This window comes from Streptopelia decaocto (genome assembly GCF_964273445.1).
Source record: "Streptopelia decaocto genome assembly, chromosome: 9".
NCBI lineage: Eukaryota > Metazoa > Chordata > Aves > Columbiformes > Columbidae > Streptopelia > Streptopelia decaocto.
Window position 1 is genome coordinate 18,006,008 of NC_138664.1, and position 20,718 is coordinate 18,026,725.

Genomic DNA, 20,718 nt, shown 5'->3' on the forward strand with positions numbered 1-20,718 from the left:
ATTTTTGCTGGCATTGCCATTACAGTGCCAGAAAGTGACTCACATCTTTGATGGGAGCATCTCATCCTGCCTTTCCCTAGCCAAGCCTTTTAATGAGAGGGGGGGAAAGCATCATCCTTTTTAACACAGGAGAAAAGAATTGATGCTACAGAAGCACAAACAAGCTCACCATCCACTCGGTGCAGCTGGTCAACATCCCAAGGGCTGTGGATGGTGGGAAGACTTGGGCTCAAATGCTGTCGGTGCCTGCAAGGAGAAAACAAGGCATCTTGTGAGTAAAGGGGCAGTGAACTCCAGGCCACTGGATCACAGGACAAAAGCTTCCAAAGGAAGAATGAAAAGCTGTAGCAGCACCACATCCATGGCATTGGGCCACTAGGGTGTGATAAAACACCGCAGGCACACAGTCAGCTGCCCCATTGCTACCTCCGTGCCACTGAACCAACTTTGGAACCAGGAGAGAGACACTTCAGTGGCAACAGCCAACACCACAATGTACACACTGCAGAGAGGAAACTCCTGTACCTTCCCACGCACTGCCCTGTTCCCCAAGGACCCAATTCCAAGCCCTCCAAAAATCAATGAGGTAACAAGGAGATGAGTTGCAGCCAATATGGATTTGTCAAGAGCAAATCACATCAAGCCAATCTATCTTCCTCCTGGAACCGCGTAACAGGCTTTCGGCAGAGAGCACTGCCTGTCAGACATCTCCGCTTCAGTGATGCTTCTCACACTGTCTTGCCTGCCATTCCCATAAGCAAGGGGAATATAGTATTAAGAGAAACTATGACAGGGCAGGTATAAAATTGGTCAAGTAGCCATATGCAGAAAGCAGATACCAGTGGTGTCCTCTACTACAAAGGAAAACCATGTTGACAAACAGGGTTTTGCAGGAGTATGTCACATGCCAGGTCTCTTCAGGGCTTTCACTACTGACCTGCATGATGGAACAAAAAGGAAACTTATTAAATTTGCAGGTAGCATGAGGATGGAAAGAACTGCAGGTACTTTCAGAAGACAGGATTAGAAGATTTTGATATCTTCAGAAATCACTAGGTTTTTCTCTCAGACAGGAATAATCAACTGTCCAGGAACAAATGTTGGAATACAAAGAACAAATTTTCAAGGACTATTGCTTCACTACTCTTGCATGTCAAGGGCTACTGATGCTGCAAGGGACCTGGGGCCTCTTGTTCTTGACCTGATGACAGTAGTGTCTAGGGTCCAAGGCAGACTAGCAGTACGTTGTGTTGGGCAGGCATGTACTCAGGGCATCGCTTCCCAAGCAGCTTGCAAATATCAAGCTCAAAAGGGTCCTGAACAGGATCAGAAAACATGAATTCCCACTGCCAGGCTGCTCTTTATCTGTTGCATCACTGTCACCTCGTTGCAACTGGCACATTCGCTGTCTCTTCTGAGAAGCACTTTCAGCAGGGAAGGTGTTCCTGTGCCAGCAGCACATCATGCTAATGATGACAGCCAAGCACATACTAGATGTGACCGCTGTGCACACCATACATGTTTCATAAAGTCATCCCAACTGCCTTCTCAAGCCCTTCCCATAACCAGCTGCACCTGATTCTACTGTCAAGTGATCTTCCTCTTCCCCTGCTACACCTTTCAACCTGTAGTCTCTGCAAGACAAGGACTTCCCATCTCCAGTTGAGTTTGCCACTGAAAGCAAACAAAGCACAGATGCCCTGAAAAAAAAACAAGCCAGCATATCCAGACATGGCACTTTTTATGGAAAGCCATGGCCAAGCCCCTGCAACAAGCTACATTTCCAGCCTGCAGGGAAGAGACGCAGCCATTCTCCACATGATTTTGGGCTTTCCCCTCTGACCATGCATGTGGTTTATCTTAGTGTGAGCTGGTAGGGAACCCACCTTGCAGCCCTGGAGACTCTGATGCTCCAGGTAAGTTCATTCCCTGCCAGAATTAGAAAGCAAATTTTCCAAATAAGTGACATTTACTTAAAAGAGTTGCTTTTGGCAGCCAATTGCAGGGAAGACTGCAAAGTAGCAATGGATTGATTTGGCTCCTGTGGAGGTGACTAATGGGAACATGATCCAACAGCTAAGGCAGAGGACTAAACAGCCATGCCCCCCACTGCTGCCTTTGTAGGAAGAGGCTTCCCTTGCATGTAATGAAGGAATCCTTGCATTGTGCTCCCCACGTGCACATCTCCTGCGGGTTAATACAGTATGTTTTTGCCACATGCTCCAAGAACCCAGAAGGGGAAGCAAATGTTTGAGATGAAAGCAGGAGAGCCAGGCTAGGGAAGGAAAGTCAGCATCGCGTTTCAGGTTCAGCAGCACCCAGTCAGCTGGCAAAACCTTCTTCACTGCTGCGGATGTGAGCGATGGGTATTGACAAGGCAGATTACACAGAGCATCACCCAGACCACGGGCTTTTAGCACCCTGTGGAGCATGATTGAATGCAGTCTTATCCCTCCAGAATGAAGTCTGAAATAAAGCATTGCAGCAGAAATTATAGTGAGACTTGAAGTCATCCCAGGGCAGGTATGTTCATGGTGAGGGGCAAGACAATCTATGCATCAGGAACCTGCACAAATTTAAAGAAAGGTCACAGGAAGAGCCAAAGCAGAAGATGAACTGGCTTGTATTTATTAGCCACCACAAAAGGCAGGAGCAAGATCAAGCCATAAAAGCAAGGCATTAGCACCTCCACAATCAGCATAAATCTGGGAGGATCTGCCATCTCTCTCACCAGTACTTATTGCCGTTTCTCTCCTCAAGGATGGGCTACACATGTACATCTGTACACACTCCTCCAGTCTAAGAGCTTTCACAGCACCTGACAACCTTGGAGCAGTCAGGTGAGGCCCCGCATCCTGCCATCGCATTTCCTCCTTCAGGAGAGCTCGGGCATCATTACTGCACACTTAACACTGCCAAAAAGCCTGTGAAATTTAAAATGGGATTGTCATCGCTTCTGTCATTCACGTGGATGCCAGTGCCACAAAGGTGTCCTAGAACTTAGACAAGATCAGCTCACAGCTAAGGGACCACACTGGGAGATGAATGGAAGTTACAGGCCATATAAATTCACCACAAAAAAAATCGCACTTTGAGTACCGGAAGCCAGGGGTGAATGGTGCGACTGGCACAGTCAGTTCAGTTCTTAGCTTACGCTTCCTTGCATCCCTTGCTGCCTTTAAGCTACCATATCAGAGCACCTGTGATCCACACTATTAATGCCAGGATCTCAGCTCATCCCAGCCTGAGAACAGTACCACAGCCACAGTTATTCATGCCTTTCATCACCTCTCAGCTAGACCGCAGCAATATGACAGTCCTGCAGCGTGCAAGGAGCTCTAGCTGAAACATGCTCTGCATCCCCGAGTGCTCTGTGATCCCCTTACCACAACTGCACCAGGCTGGTCCCCTGATGCAGAAATCCAGGAGAAATCCAAGCCAAGGCCCTGGCCCTCATGTCCCTGTAGCCTGAGCAGCAGAGCTAAGGCTGCCTTCCAGGAGGGAGAGCTGGGCTTGGGACTTTTGATCATCGCAGAGCACCACTGTGCCTCACAAGGGCTGATCTCACCCACACACAGCAGACAGTTGTTTGGTTCATTTGGAACAGGATTGGGTATTATTTGGAACAGGAAAGGTATTACAGACATAAAAGGGAGACCTGGGCTCTCCAATGCAAGCAATGACTATCATGGCATGAAGTGACAGAAAAGAGAGCGCGTTTGTCCCTCTGCTGAGCTCACACAATTCCCTGACGGCTTAGCTCCCCCATCTGTAAAGACAAGGGCAACTTTGCTCACCTATCAATCTCCTATTTGCATCAGGTAAAAAGAAAAAAGGTCTGGTCCCATGAGGTTCTGATTCACTCTACTGAAGGTGCCTTATTCTTGTAAGACAGTTCAATGAGGAGTTGTGGTAAAAAGCAGTCCACCCTGTTTGGATGTACAGGAAGAGATGACTTCCCAAGAAAGGCAGGCTCAACGCTTCATCTTGCAGATTCCCAAACATTGCCATAGGCCTTTTCTTCATCTGCCTCTGCCAATTTTCACCATGAGCTGTACTGCTTTATTATCATCTCTCTAAGGTTTCTCCACATGCTCCAAGCTCACCCCAGACTACCAGAACACCAGCCACTGCAAGCAGAGCGCCATTAGCACTGCAGTGCTGTTATTGCTGCTGCCTGGGCTGGAATTAATGCAGCTCAGATACAGCACAGTGAAAAATATTGACTTTCCAGCTAATAAAACCAAATTCCATGAAAGCTACAACTTCAAGCTTCAAAAAAAAAAAAAAAGCATCAATGATTCATAAATATTTGAAAGTGCTAGATTGATTGCATCTGGATTACTGCAGCAGAGTGGGCTGAGGTCTGGCTGAGAAGGAGATGGACTAGACAGCTGCTCAGACCTCGATGACATGTATCACCCTGCGCTGCCGGGGCTGCACACGCCTTCCCAGCCTCAGAGGACAAACGCTACACCCCAGTGCTGTTACCCGTGCTGGTGTAGCCCTACTCACTCCAGAACACCCAGCATGCAGGTAGGATGTACCATCCCAGCTGCCGGGACCACAAACACAACAGGCCTAACAACTTGTTCTTTCAATTTCTGACTCTGGAATAACTTAAAAAAAAAAAAAAATATATATATATATATATACACACACACACACATATATATACATATACATATATATATGCCCATCTCCTTCAACTACTGCATGCCTGCCAACCAGGTTGTTGGAATTCCCAGAACATACCAAACAAGACAACTTGGTAGCCCAGCCTTCTCTTCACCCAGCCCAGTTCTCTGATTTTCATGCCATCCAGCCAGCCAAAGAGGAGGGTTTATTTCCCTAACAAATTTTCCAAGGGAAACAAAATCCAGGAAATTATGCAACAAGTTGAGATGATCTGCTTTTACTTCACCCCACAGAGAAGCTCCAACTTATCCCACATAAAAGAAAATTAATCTGCTGTCTAATTCCAACATAGAGGAGAGGAAGAAAACTTTTTTGAAATAAACGCTTACAACAAATAACTTTGCGTGTTTTGCAGGCAGCTTTTGCTGCATAAAAGTTGGTTTGCAAAGCCATTTCAAGCTGCCTTTGTCCTCCAAGCCTCTGGAGCTGCATTTGTACATAGGAGAACCTAGCACAAAGTCCTCCCTTGTGAAACCATATATTCAGCTCTTGGAATCAAGAGGAGAAACAGAGGCCTACGGATCTTACCCTGAAACTCAAAACTCTCATTCATTAGCAACTGATGTGAGGACCGAGCCCCAGATGAACTGGAAGAGCCATGGAAGACAAGCATCAGAAGAGATTCTAGGATTCTAAGCGACCCAAGGCAGGCACACGGCACTGAGTCTGATGTCCTACAACTGTGCCTCATCCTTCAGCGGCTGCCAGGTCGGGAAGCACAGATGATGACTGAAGTGCTCCCACGATTTCAGCATTCAGACTCTCTCCTCCATAATCCCCCTCTGTAATCCTGTAAGATAACACAGTGCAGCTCCACACTGTGGCCTCTCCCTTGGTGGGAGCATTAATAACTTCACAGGCTCTGCCGAGGCAGGCTGCAGACATAGCTGGGGCAACACATGCTCTGCACCTCCACAAGCCTGGTCTCAGTACTAAGACAAGCAGTAAGGTTTAGCCCATCTCGAGAGGCGGGCAGTGCTCTGTCAAACATGCCAAGAGATCCAGCTTTCCCTGGAAAAACTGTGTCCACCTCCAGATGGAAAGGAATGGGCATGAAAAGCTCAGTGCTCTGAGTCGGGTACCTCTTGTCCATGGTGGGCACACAGAATGTCGTGCAGATGTGCTGATGGCAAGGACCATCTCACACCAGAAAGGACAAAAAGCCTTTGGGTATCTCCTCCTGATCCTTTATGGGGGTCAAGCTTGCAGAATCTGCCAGCTGCTTGACCACAGACCCTGATAACAAGGAAAACATTTAGCTGCCAGCCTTCTTCAATTTCAAATCTCCACCAAGCTCAAGGCAAAGGGCCTTTTCCTCCCTGGCATTAAAAGCAGTGGACACCTCAATACTCAGAACACTGCTTGTTCTGCAATAAGGAAATTAAAGCACCCATTTATTCTACACCACTGAAAAGAAACTGAGGCCCTGAGACAGTGATTCTAGACACAAGATTGGAAAACACTCCTTGCCTGCAAGCTTCCTGGAGGAAGCCTTCCCATCTTCCACATCAGAGGAAAGATAACTTCAACACAATTCATTCTACAGTACTGCTGGTTTCTCCCCAGACATCTAAGAATAGAGTCTATGTATTTTAATATTGCCCATAATTAGAAAAGAAACAAGATAATCACTTGAAGTAAATTAGTGAACTAGTTATGATTCATAAAAACATCCCCTTTATTCAGCAGGGATGGCACATACACTAGTTTGACTGTCAGTCCTGATGTCAGGAGTTTGAGGGCAGGGCTGCATCCTGGTTCTGTGCATCTGCAGTGCCAGAGCTTGTCCTATACCACGGCTGAGCATCACAGGTACCACAACAGTCAGCAAAGCAGCAAACATACAGATGCTGCTCTGCCTGGGTTTTCTGTCATAACACTGTGCTTGAGGAGGGAGGGAATGGTCACCTCAGCAAGAGGGGGAGGGGTCCCGGGTAGGGCCACATAACCAACATCACTTGTCTCAAATGCCACCTCCCCTCATTTTCAATGCCTTTTGCCATTCTCCAGCATTCAGTTCTGTACATCCTTCCCACCCAGGGGAGACGCTTCTCCAACCCCACTGCCTGCACACACATTGTTTCTCACCATCATCTGCATCTTCACTCCCATGTATGAAATCATTTCTTCTTGTGAAAATCAGAGGTCGAGGTTGAAACTTCAGTTTAAGTAAAAGCCATTTGAAAAAAATCCCGTACTCTGAGTTTGCTCATGTAAATCAATGGCATGCTAGCAGATGTACCAAATATCCCCCAATGTGCATGTGTCAGTGTATTTCTTCCTTCAGAGATCATTATTGGCTCATGACCAAGGTCAGGAGCGAAGTCTAAGAGTTTGCTGCTGATATAAAGGAAAGCATCTTTGCAGTGACACAGGCCACAACCTGCCCTGCTAATAGACTCGCAGGAGCTTCATTCCCAGACCTCATCCATCCACTAATTTATAAATAATAAATTGCCATTTTAAAGCTGCTCTCTAGGAAGAGCATCCTGAGCCTTCCCCATCCCTTGGAGAGCGTAAACATAGAGATGAGAAGACTGAAACACACAGTAGATTAAAATCACTGTAACTAAAACCAGCTTCCAAGACAGAATAAAAGCAAAGCACAATGCCAAAAATCTTTTGGAAAAAAGAAAGGTTTTTTGCAGACAAGGCCTAAAACGGGCAGACCTGAGACCAGCCCCCCCAGCCATCACAAGGAAGGGCACTCAGTCACCATAGAGACAACGCACAGGCACGATGCTCCTGTCCCCACTTCACAATCTCCATCTCCTCCGAGGCTGTGGAGCAGATGGCAAGCTGTGAGCAAGGGGAAGGAGGGACTGGTGAAATGCTGCATGTAAATAAGACCGCTAAACACTCCTGTTGTGACTTGGCGGCAGCCGGGAAAGGCTATTAAGGGGCTGCTGCAGGCAAACGGTTAGCCAGCAGTAATGAGCTGGCTATGAGTGACTGATTCCATGTCAAGGTTGGGCGGTATCGATCAGAGATGTACGGCTGCAGTCCTGCCACTTCAGAAAAGATGTGGGCTGATGGATCACCCGCATGGCCCACATCACCAGGGAAAGATAAGGGAGGACAGTGTCCCCAGAGAGACCAGGACAGCACCGGGACTCTGGACAGGAGCCATCCCAAGTGCCAAGCTTCTACCTGTTTCCAGAAGCAAATGAAGATATTCCTTTGTCTGCTGTCCTGATGCCCTCAAGAGCATCTTTTCATCACTAATTTCTGTTTGGGTCTGGAAGCAGAGAACAGGGATAACTATCTTATGTGATTCACACCAGAGCAGCCACAGTCCTGTTGGAGACCTCTCCCCACTGACAGCAAAGGGAAGGTGACGAGGCCTTGACAGATTAGGGCTGCAAAGGGCAGCCTGAGTGCACACGGCAACTGTCCCTTGGAGGAAAGGAATATCCCCCACTCCTGGTGCCAACTAGTGCACCATACCCCAGCTCAGCCTGCAGGGCCTGGGGGTTTGCGATGAAGGATCTGCCCATCATGAGACCAGTCACCAACAGTTATGGATTTCTCTGGGTCTTTGCTCCTCCACCCCTCCTTAACTCACACCATTATACAGCCTAAAAAGACTAGTGATAGTCACAGCTCAAATCCTCTATTTAAAGGCTGCCTTGAGGACTAGAAGTTAATTTTAAAACTAACTGACCTAAGCTCTCTGCCATTACCACCTCAGGAGGAGTCTGGAAGGGTGGGGGTGCTCCTAATACATGTCTAGAGAGCATGTGTTTTACCTCCCAGCTCTTATTTCTCATTATTAATGTCAAGGGGTTTTAACAAAATTTGTCTTGGTCAATTAACTCAGACAGGGATGCTTGTAACATTCCAAATAAAGCCAGCCACATCCTGCGCTCAGAAAGATGAGCGAGTGCGGCTCAGGAAACAAGGGAATGACAAGGGCAAGGCATGACTCACATCCACCCTGCTCCGGCATCCCGGAGAACAACCCGCCCCGCCAACAGGCTCCTGCCTTTCCCACAGGTTCTCTTTGCTCTCCTGCAAACTGAGGCCAACACCTGCCTGTGGTAGAAAAACAAAAGCCCATTTAGAAGAATATTTGCTCAGTGGGTCCAAAAGCATACTGCGAGTCACACAGAAGCTTGCGATAGCGCCCTTGCAGACTAATAATAGAAAGAGGGGTCTCTTTTCGTAGGAAGGTGTTACTTTCGCATCAAAATATCTCCGAGTTTGATTTTTATCAAATTCAATCACAGTGCACTGCAGTTTAAGGTACAGTCAGACCATGGCTGAGAGAGTCCACCCAGCACCCATGCAGTTAGGTAAAAATCACATTGTGGAAGCTGAGGCCAATGCCCCCCTTTTTCAGTAGTTATTAGTACTCCACAGTGGGTCACTTCATGTGGTTTTCCTTGCCTGGATGGCCACTGCTGTTGAATTGGAAGGCAGTGACCGGTTGGCACCTAAGAGAGATGCAGGCACAGCTGTATGAATTCTCAAGTGCTGAATGAGCCCAGTTCCCCTCCCAGAAGTGCTTTACGCTGGCCCCAACCGAAAGATATGTTTTCTGTATCAAAGCATTCAGCTCTCAGTCTAAAGTACGTTGTATCCAAGAGAGAGGATCAGTTTCATGGAAGTCTAGTAAAAAAGTAATTTCAAATTGCTTCATACATCCAAAACAAAGTGTTTTGACCGTCAAAACTTCATCTCCGGGCTGAAAAAATCCCAACTCGGCTCAAATTCAGGGTGCTCACAGAAGCTGTACTTTCACATAAATAGAAGTTATCGTACAAATAGAGAGGAAGGATTTTTGAAAGCCACCATCTGAACTCACCACTTTTCCCAAGGAACACGTTCACAAGTATATTTTTTGCTACAGGAATTACAGCACATGTCATTTCCAACAAGAACAGGCACAGGACTCACTAACATCTCAAAATCTGAACTATGGACAGAGCAGGCACAAACCAGTGGGTGCCTGGAGCAAGAATTGCCTCCAGCCTCCCTGCAGCCCTTCCTCATCAAGTCAACTGCTAATGAAGAGCTTGTAACAACTGGTCTGAGGGGACCGGCCCCCACACGCTGCGTGGGCAGGGCAGACGTGGCCGCAGACTGTCACCCCGGCTGCCAGATGCGAGCAGACCAGGAGAGGGAAGGCTCCAGCGAGCACCAAGACCTGCGAGGGATGGGGCTTGTGTGGAGAAGAGCAAAGACCACGAGAGAGCCCAGCCCTGCGCTGAGCGGCTGTTTGGAGCGAGAGTTTATTCACACTGCCACCATGATTTCATTTTCCAAGCGATGGAAGTAAGGATGCTCTACACATTTTGGTTTTAGGCCAGAGCTCACCTAAAACCTGCATCTCAGCAGATATCAGCTCTTAGCAGCCATGGAGTAGAAATCTCAGGGCATACCACTTTTGGCCATGCAAAGCCTGCTAAAATTCCCCACATAACCACTGTTTTTTCATTCCAGCCCCTCCAGCAGCTCATTCCTGCCCTCGCAATACAGCTCACGACGTGCTTGCACACCTCTGCCGTGCTGGTACAGCTATGGGAGCTGTGTTTTACAGCCAGACCATTTCAGTGATGAAACACTGAGCGAAGCCTCATGAACAGCTCTGTCAGTGTAACTAAGGGAGCCACGTAGGACCCTCTCAAGCCATCTTCAAAACAAACCACCACAGGCACACATCCCTGCTCAAAACACATCAGTGTGTGCTCACTTTTTAAGGGTTACTGACCCCAGCAGTATTTCAGCTGATGAACCAAGGCTCCCTTCTCACTTTGCACTGCTCACACCTGCAGACTCATGTGGAAGCACAATGGATGACTTCTGGTGCTTCTCCCTTACACAAGATACCTCACCCATGCTTGTCCTTTGCAGCCAGGGCCGCCTCCATGACACCCCACACAAAGAACCACCCTGCACGCAAGTGAATTTTCAAGCCATACTGATAAGAGGGAATCCCTTTATCTGTACTGGAACACGTGCAAAACCATAGCCCACAAAATAAAAAAAGCCAGTCTCTGACCCAGGAGCGCAGAAAGATTTACAACACAAACTAGAACTTGAAGAAAAGCAAGACTGGTTTCTACTAGTTCTTGGAACCTGACTGGACATTTGTAGTTCCTCCACAGAGGAGGTGGGAGTTGCATAGGGCAGAACAGCCCATGAGTTGTTGCTGCTGCACAGGCATGGAATCAAAGTTCAGAAACACCTGAAGAAGGAGGACTGTCCATCCAGTAGCCCAAGAGTTTTCAGAATAACATTTTAGTAGCAAACCCTGCTTTGGGCTGTCCCTGGCTAGACGGCAGCCAGGTCTCCAACTCCATCCAGCCAACACAATCCGTGTAACCGGGGGCACAGCATCGTATTCTGTGACCCCCAGAGCCAAAGGGCCAGCACAGCCCCCTGACCCAGCAGCACAGAGAGGCGCTGCCCCACACCAGCACGGGTTCCTGTCTGCCAGTGTCAAGTGCTGCAGAACAGGCGGGATCAATAACACACTCCTGCAAAACCTGCGCTGCACTGAGGTCACTGGTTTGACACTAGAAGTAAAACTGACCTCATCGATTTTCATTTTCCAAGCAAAGGCAGTGAGCTGGGAGGAGACTAGTAGTGCCAAAAGCAAAAGACTAATTTGCTGGGGGTTTTCTGTTTTTAATTATTTTACATTTAATATCCATGTTCTCGGTCCCACAGAGATTTAAGATTTCCCTGGGCCTGCACATTTGAGTAAGGTTGTGCACGCATTCAAGCGAGTGTGGGATCTAAGCCCAAGTTGTTACTAAGTAAGCAAATTTGCTTAATAGGATTTTTAATTTGCCATTATCCCTTTAAAAATGTATTTGTTCTCTGCTAAATAGTAATAAATTAGCCTAACAGCAATCATTTATATTTCTTTAGCATCTTGGAGCCATCTCAATACATTTTACCAACCACAGCAATCCAATAAGGCTAAATCAACCGACATGTAGATATCACAAGGTCTGCTTAGAAGATAGGGTCTTTACAACAGAAAGCTTGAATTTTTCACCAACTCACTGAAAAATGTATTTATAACTTCAAGTGGGAGGGGAGATGCACAGGAGCTCTGCAAGAACAGTTTAATCTGTTGAAAGGAAGAAATATTTGAGCAGATTTTTCTGCTCTGCCCACCCCGCCATCACGTCGGTAAACTGAGAAGCACACAGCAAGCCCAGGCCTTTCAGAGAAGCTGACACAGCCTCCTGCATGCCTGAGCTTTGGCACATGGGGACTCCGAGCTGGGCTGCTTGTACCAGTGCCACCAATTGTCCCCCACCCCACGCTATACCAGATCATCCCAGCACCAGAGATCTAAAAAAGCCCAACAAGGACCAATCCTGGAGAGACCTGTGTGTTTTACAGGGACTACAAACCTTTCATCTTAGGGCTTGCCTGCTTCCCAGAGCTCCTTCCCCAAACCCAGAAGGGTATTAGCTCCTGAGAAGAGGTGGCAGATGCTAACCAGGCAGGCATCTCCAAACTGTAGTACTAAACCTTCTAGATTTTGGCACCCCATCTCTCCACCATAACCCACAGCACATAGCACGATGCCTTTCTCTCTCAACACCATCCTCGGAGCAGCACTATCGCAAAGGCAGGGAGGGGAAAGAACAGCAATGTCCGAAGAGGCAGAGAGGCTTACCCAGGGAGATGCAGGGCCAACATGCTGCCTCTCCCCAGAACAACCACATCCCAGCCACACTGTCTTCCCCTCTCTCCACCAAACCGAGCTGTTCATTTGAGCGTAGCTGGATAGTAATGAAGCACTCAGTGCAAACAGATTTTTTTGTTCCGCCTGGCCGTTGACTGCTGGAGAGAGGGGTCATTAGGTATGCATCGCTAGCACACAGCCCTTCCCTCATTAGCAGGCCACTCGTCTACTCCAGCCACCTACATTATTGGTTCAAAAGCATGTGCCCAGCCATTATTGCCCTCACTAGAAACTCAGCCTAATTGGCTTAGGAGAAATGCAGGTTAAGAGCATGATCAGCTCGGCAGCTAACACAGTTTTGCCAAGTCATGATTTTATGAGTTCGGGGAATTGTGTAGCCTCAGGTCCTGGAGTCTTAGGCACTGTACTTAACCTCCCTTTCTGAATCAACCGAAGAAGACGGGATGCTTCTAAATCCTTATGGCTATAGGAAGGGAAGAGCTGGACCTCAAAGGTCTATAAGCCAGATAGAAAAGCTTGCTTTTTTCCCTGCCCCCTCTTTATTCTTTGAGTCGCACAATTTGGAGGCCGTTTCCCAAGAAACATTTGGTAATACAACCTCCAGTAATGTGGAAAAAACAGGCATGCTTTGCTCCTCAGAACCCAGGAAGCAGCTGGCCCCATATGGTTTGTTTTCTCTGTCCTCCCAAGCCAGGCACAGGCAGAGCTCTCCCTGAGGCCAAGACAGCCCTGCCCAGGGCAGCAGCCAGCACAGCTTGTGCAGCCCCTCATCCCACACACACCAGCCTGGCCCTCTCTGCCACCACAATCCAACTGCACATTCGAAGGAGAGGGAAGGAAAGAGGGCTGGGAGAGCCGTCCTCTTCTCCAGCCACAACCACCACCAACCACATCCAACAAAGCTATCTTTAATTCTTGAGTTTTTCCCATTCAAATCACTCACCGCTCATGGTCTTTCTCAGGCTTCAGCAGAAGTTTCTCTCCCCTGAAGCTGAAACAACATCCTAGAATTGCCCTCCAATTTCTCCTTGCTTGCACACCTCTCCCAAGTGACCAGACTATCTCACCCTCACCTCTTTTGGTCAAAGGGACTTCTTATTTCTCATTAGCAGTTCCAGCTGCTGCAATGTTCACTTGGCATCAGGTTTCTTTGCTATTCCTCCCTGCAGGTGCTTGCAATTATCTCAGGGCTGAGAAAGAGACATTATTGGTGAGCTGCACCCACCTTGGCCTTGTTGCCACTTGAAACTTCTGTACTACCACATCTCTAGTTTCAGCTGCACCCTCATTTCCAAGGCCCATGGCTAGGGGAGGACTAGATTTCAGCCTTGCAACCCAAAGTCACAGAACTGGTGTGGTTTGCCCAGTTTTCTGTGATCCATACTCTGAGCAGACACTCGACTGGGTGTTAGGGGTTTGTCTGAACCTTCAGCACAAGTCAGGGCTTAGCTGATGTGGTGAGAACTTAAGCAGACTAGAATGGATGGGAAAACCAGTACTGTCGAACCCACCTTGCAGCCTAATTCCATGGCAGGAGACACAGAAAACTCCAAAACGGAAAATGGCTCCAGAAGTTGCATCTGATGTGGTACAGCCCGTGACCACGCATGCAATGACTTTTCAAACGGTGCACACGCGTCCAGCTGGACGTGGTAGGATTGCAACCAGAGCCATAAAAACACAAAAGGGAAAGCTTTAGGAATAAGTCAACTTGCATCATTCTGATAAAATTCCTTGCAAATTGCTAGAAGAAATGTAATTCTTTACATTGACGTATAAGACAGAAGAGTTATGTGTTTGATATTCTTTGATAGCATCACTCATGCAAGCTTCCCTATACATCTTACAGTAACAGATGCCTCATTCTCTGGATAAAGACCAATATATAATACAGACCCTGCCAGTCTTACTAGAGCAGAACAGAAGTTTTTCATCAAAGCACTGCTTTCCACCAAAAAAAAATTAATCAATTTTCATTTAAATCAACATATTTCAGAAAATATTAATGTCACATAGACTGTTCAATAGTCTTTCAGTTTTTAAAAATGAAACAAAGCATTTTGCTAAGTCTAAAACACCTTGCTCAAAATGATTTTTCCAAACAAAATCATTGTTGTTGTATTTTAAAAATACTGGCAAGCTGCAAAGGCTGAAAGAGAAATGAAATGTTTAATTTTGGAAGAACATATGCTTCATCAGAATTTTTAACATTCGTTTCAGAGTCGAAGGAAAAACTGATGCCGCACACTTTCTTGTCAAAAGGAAAACTCACTTTTTTTCCCCAGTCCTAATATTTATCACTGCTGTTCAGTGTTAACAAAATGCAGAAATCCTTTTCATTTCCCATGCAAATGCTGGGAGCAGATTTCTGTTAAATAGCTGCTGTGCTCTACCCCAGAGGCAGCTGCTTTTCAGCCCTCTGCAAATCCCCCATGTCACATGCGACAGGTTTGGCTCTGGAGGTGACAGCAGCTCCTGTCATGACTGGCCAGAGCTGTGAGCAATAGATCAGCGTTCCTGTCGCACTCGCTGTCAGTGCCCGGCCGTTAGCGGGCAAAGCGATGAATCCGCTGGGACCAAATTAATTGAATCCTAATCCTACAGGCATCCTCTAGAGACAGGAGTTGGACACAGCAATCCGTGCCTTTGGCACAGGAGTGCAGCTTTTGTTTAAAAGTACCTCTTGCCTAGAATATGTTTAAAAGTGATTAGCAACTGACATGCAAAAAAAAATATGACAGAAAGCTTCATTATGCATTAAAATTCCAATCTATGGTTAGCACATCTCCTCTGCTCTCCATTCACCCTGACTGGGAAAGACCAGGGAAAGGGGCAACGTGGGCCTGGGTGTGTGTGAAGCTGCTCTGCGCTGACAGGGCAAGAACAAGCAGCAAATGTCCTTCCCACCTCCCGTCCAAAAAATGGGCCCTGGAACGAAAAGCACCGATGAGTGATTAGTGCCTGTCTACATGAGCAGGGCTGAGGCATCCATCAGGCTCACCCAGCCAGGGGACGGAGACGGGGACCCCTCTGCCAGCAGAGAGAAACAAATCCACACTGGATTCAGGCAAAAGGTTTTGCTGTTCATGTCCCAGTGAGCACCAGAGTTAAAGGGCATTTTGGAGAAAGCATGTGGAAAGGGGAACACTTAAAATGAAGCTTGCATAAGAAATCCTTCCCTGTCCATGTCATTACCTTGTCGATCGTGAAAACTCTCAATTGTTCCAGGACAGAGGGGTGGGTAAGCGTGCGATACCCCCATTTCAAATGCTCCTGTCTCAAATAAGTGTGCTGCAGATGTACCTGCGGGGCCTACAGAATGGGGCAGCTCCTCCCAGAAAATGGGGAGTGCCTGAACTGGGGAAGACTGTGGGGCTGTCCCAGCCAGCCGGAGGGTTTTTCATGCTGCTCCTAACCCCAGCCAGGCTGACTGTACAGGCAGGTGTACAGCTGGCACAACCACAGAGTCTCACGAGGGTTTTGCCTGTTCCCCAGGTTACTCACACCCCAACAAGCTGAAGGGTCAGAAAGGACTGACAATGTTTGCCCCACGCAACATCTGCAACTTTCTCTATTCCTAACACCTCTGAGAAAAGAAAGAATCCTGTTCCAGTCCTTACACAACTGCCCCCAAACAGTGCACATCCTGCCAAGATCTGGGCATTTCTGTCTCTTCTGACAGTGCCTGTATCCTTCAGAGAGTCACAAAAGCAAGCAGCAGGCTCTGCGGGCAGAGGCAGGAGCTTTGCTCTCAGCAGCTGGTGGCACACACCAGCCCACGAGCCCACATATTCCGAGCAGCCTGTCTGAAGGCACTGGGACTCACATGTCTCAGCAGCAATGGGGGTCCCCAAAACATCCTTGCATTAGGCTTGGTCTCAGGGGATGAAGAGTTTCTGAGTCATTTCGCAGCCTTCAAACATGGGGTTTGTGCACTGCGTTATAAAGAGATGGGGAAAGAAGCCTTGAAAACATCGGGTTTTTTCATCTTTTAGCAAGGTGGCATGGGAAGGGGTGAGGATCATGTGTCTCAGTGGTGGAGCAATTCATGAGGCCCACAAGCTTCCCTGAAAGGAGGCAAGGCAGTCCTAGAGAGATCAATCGCAATTTTATCTACCCTTTTCAAGTTCTCATTTCTTTTTATCCTGTACCGCCAGATAAAAATCTCTGCCTCAAACATGAGTAAGGAGATAGAGCTTTATTATACTATTCCAAAAACATAAGACGCTGTATGCTTTGCCCTTTTATGAGTTCACTTTGCTGGCACTCCCCTCTTTGCCCCCCCAAATCTCTTCCCTTTAATATTTTTTCTCTCCAAATCAGAACAACAGGCACAAAACTAATTATGTGATATTTCAGATCCATGTTGTGTTAATGGCACCAGATCGTGTGTGACATTTCCGACTTGTTAGACTATTATTCTCGCTTATTGTTATCTCTGCCTCTCTGAATACAGGCTCAGGGCTTTATATCCCCCCATGCACCAGGCTCCCACCCCCTCCTTCCCTCTCTTGTTCTCATTTATCAGCCTGGGAGGATCTGTGGAATACTAAACCGGGCCATGTTGGATTGCTCTGCTCATTGTGGGCCCTGGTGGAAGGTAGAAATGGTAGAGCAGAGAAAGGCAGGGAAAAGCAAATACCAGCAGGGACTCATGGGAAGAAGCCACCACAGCAAGAGTCAGCCTGGGGAAATCACTCTGACTTTAGGTGGAGTTGTGTCAGGCTATGAGAAGATGTCCATCCCTCAGGTGACCTTCCCGTGATGGCTGGCCATCTCACCCGGCTTGTATTCTCCAGGAATGGACAAGAATACATGAAGAACCCTTCTGATGTAGCTTCATCTCCCAAATGCCTTGTTTGAAATGCCAAAACTCTTTCTTCTGCTGAAACCTGTAGGTCTGGCCTTAGGTTGTGAAGGCAGCACACTTAAACTGGCCTTGAGTCCCTGGGCTGCCTCACAGAGGTGATAGCTAGTGAGTCACATCACACCTAGAGCCTCTGCTGCTGACCATAAACCCAAAGAGACGTCCTTTAACAAGGTCCAAAAGCATGAATAGCCCAGTGAACATCAGCTGCTTTGCAGCTGCAGCAGGAGGCAGAACAAATGGCAGGATCTAATAAAGGGGTGCTGCTGCCACCACATGCCTACCAGGCAAATATCTGCAATGCCACCTCAGGGACAGGACTTCCTAAGGGAATACCACAGAGCAACTGTTGCCCCTTTAGGGCTAGTTCATGTTTCCAGGAGAATATGCCATCTTTTTACATAGTTTTAGCTGCTCCTTTACCTGCCTGAAGAGCTCCAGTATCCCTTGGACTACTGAAGGTATTGGCCCAAACGCTGCCATCATTTTGTTTCACTTCCTGAATAATTGCACTCCTGGGTCTCTTTAGTCACACAAATACAGCAGCTGATTTGTCTCCACGCAGCGCTCATTGAGACAGAGGGTGCCAAGTTCTTCTCATTGATACAGGCAGAGGCAATGCAATCATGAGATCACTGAGACTACAGGGAGAAGACTATGAGGGTCCTCCTGCCTCCACTCCTGATTGCTGAGGCTTCCCAGCCTGCCACAGATCACTCTTCTCTCTCCCACGCCCCCTCGCTCCCTTCCAACCTCACCCTTGCTCCTGCTCCCTGCCGTGATGATGCTGCGCTGCTAGTGAGCGCTCCGGAAAAAGCCCACACGCCTGGCTCCAACCGGTGGGTCTCTGAAACTCCCACTCTGCAAACCCACCTCAGGAGAAATCTATATTGGTCACTAAACCAGGGCCAGGGCACAGGCTTCAAACACTGTGTCATGGCCATCCAAACCGTTTAACTGTTCACACGCTCCCCAGCCTGTGCTAGCCAGCACTCTCGCAGACCATCCTGGGCACGGTTTGGGGGATGGCATGAGCCAGGGACTGTCACCAGTGAACTGCATGGGAGAGGCCAAAGTTCAGTTGTTCAGCACAAACCATACCACATCACACCCCCTCAGGACCACAGACTGGATCCTGGCTCGTTATACTTACTGGAACAGATACAGCCTTGGTACAAATGAGCTTCAGAGAGGAGCCCTCGCCAGGAATATGATCTTCAGCTTTGTTCCTCTAGGGCTCAGTCCAGGAAGAGTTTGCAAATCATGTACTGCTTCCTCCATGCCAAGGAGCCGGGGGGGAGGGGTGCAATATAAAAACCTGAATATTCAGGGTAAATTGCTTTGTACAGCTCTGAGCCTCTGTCTTGGTTTAAGCCCCACCCAACCCTGATGCCACCAGCAGGGCTGGAAGTCACTCTGGCTCCCTGCCATGGGAGCCCTTATGAGGGAAATCGCAGGGCTCTGCAAGTTCCCACACAGGACTAGGCTGTCTGTGCCAATCTGTGGGTTGTAGGCTATTTAGCAGACACACACACAGACCTGAAATAAACTTCAGCTGGGAACAGGCTGCTTCCAAAAGCACCTGCAGGGATCTGCTGCAGGAACAGCAACACCTCCTGCCCAGAGACACTCTGGCTGCCCTTCTGGTCCATAACCCACTGAAATGCTGGCTCTGAGCAGCTCCAGGTTCAGCCCCATTACTCCATTTCTGTGTGCTCTCCACCTCTGGCCTAAAAAGAGGGACTCACAGGAGATTGATACCAATGAGATGGAGAGTGAGCTGGCCTCGGGGCATCCCCAGCCCTTTCGCAGTGGGGTCACTCTCCTGCTTTAGCCTCTTGCACCCCCTACCCAAGCACCCATCTGTGCACTCTGCTTGCTGCCAGAACACTCTGCACTGTATCCCTGGTCCCCATGTCACCGCTTCTCGCTGGAACAGCTGCAGCAGCTGCAGCGCAACATGCTCCACAACTTGTTAAGGGGGATGGGAGGAGGAACGGCAAGACATAAATAAATAAAATAAAATATGTCTAGCTTAATCCTTTTATCACTATACTTCTTTCAGTCGTTTACAGAGATAATAATCGCCCAGGCTCTGCAGGCAGCACTGATGGAAGCAAGCACAGAAATCTCGTGGCAGCACCCTGCTCTCTCAGCTGCTGTCACTTGGGTGGGAGGCAAGAAAACAAAATCTTGAAGAGGGCCAAGCTGGGAGCCAGCCCCAGCACGGCTGGTCCTGAGGTGAGCACGGCTGGGGCCAGCAGCACACAGGACAGGGAAAAACATGGGAAAAGAGGGAGAATCATAAGAAAAGCTATAGAAAAAGGAAAAATGCAGAGAGAGGGAAAAGGTAAAAGAGCACAATGGTAACAAGGAACACCGTGAGGGACAGAAGAGACAATACGGTGAAAAGCAAAGCGTAAGTTTAAAGTCTGTCAGTAAAATGCAGCTTTCCTTGGAGACTGACCAAAGGTCAAACTGCTGGTCCACACCAAGGCCTGGAAGCTCTGCCCAGGGCTCCCGGCTGCTGTGCCCCAGGGTGCAGGAACAGCTGGAGCAATTCAGATTCCCCGTGACCCCCGTGGGGACAACGCTCCTCTGGGAGGGACCAGGTGTCCTGATGGTCACCAGGGTCTCTGCTACATTCAACAAGGAAGCAGACGAGAAAAATGTCCCTCTGGGCAAGGGTAAGAGAATCACAGCAGGTTCTTCATGGGCGAAAGTGGGCTTTGAGCTGACACTGGCCAAAAGCCACCCAAACAAGGTGGCAGAAAGAGCTCAGCATGTGCAGTCCTCTCAGCACATGTTGACTTAAATGCTCCCACAGAAAATGGCAGCTGTCTCTTCAGTAAACAGATGCCTTCATTGCTTTAAAGGGCAGTGGATCAAGGTCATCTTTTCCCAAGAGTTAGCCATCTCTTTCTTTTCCCTTCAGGCTTACTAATATGGGACATCACTTCACTGGCTCCTCAACACATCTCTTCCAGATGCATTGATTCCGTGAACCCCATTTTTCCCATGTTCTTGCCACCCCAGAGAGGCTCCTACCAGCGCCCCACCCTGCTGGGCACCAGCCAGGCTGGCCATCTGCAGCACCCAGGAGAATGGACTCTTCATCCAGAAACATCAAGTACCTCTGGGTGTGATTTTTAATTTCCTGCAACACTAAGATCTATCATGCAGTGGCAGGAAAACAACACTGTTATTATTTAACTTGGTTTTATCCTGCCATAAGCTGTCACCACTGCAAGGCTTAGGGAGCTGTGCCTGTAAGGACCGCACAAGTCTTGAAACAAGATCCCTGCATGCAGGTCACTGGCTCCTGCTGGGGTCCCCATGCATCAGCTGGGCCATGGGGAAGCTGCCTCTGGCTTCTCTCAAGCTGAAAAGCTTCCTGGGAAGGTCACACTGAGATTTCCCAGGTAATCCTTGCTGAATACCGTGAGTTTTAGTCTCTTTGCTTCCTTCAGGCCCCTTTCAT

General features: G+C 48.2%; 1 protein-coding gene across 2 annotated transcripts in view; it reads right to left on the minus strand.

Annotated features, from left to right (window-relative positions):
- The window catches only part of HMG20A (high mobility group 20A), a 167,347-nt gene that overhangs the window by 29,452 nt on the left and 117,177 nt on the right, over positions 1-20,718 (minus strand). For both annotated transcript variants that reach the window (XR_014184893.1, XR_014184894.1), the window contains exon 11: positions 170-246. The gene's annotated coding sequence lies outside the window, so the exon portion shown is untranslated. The remainder of the gene's footprint in view (positions 1-169; positions 247-20,718) is intronic.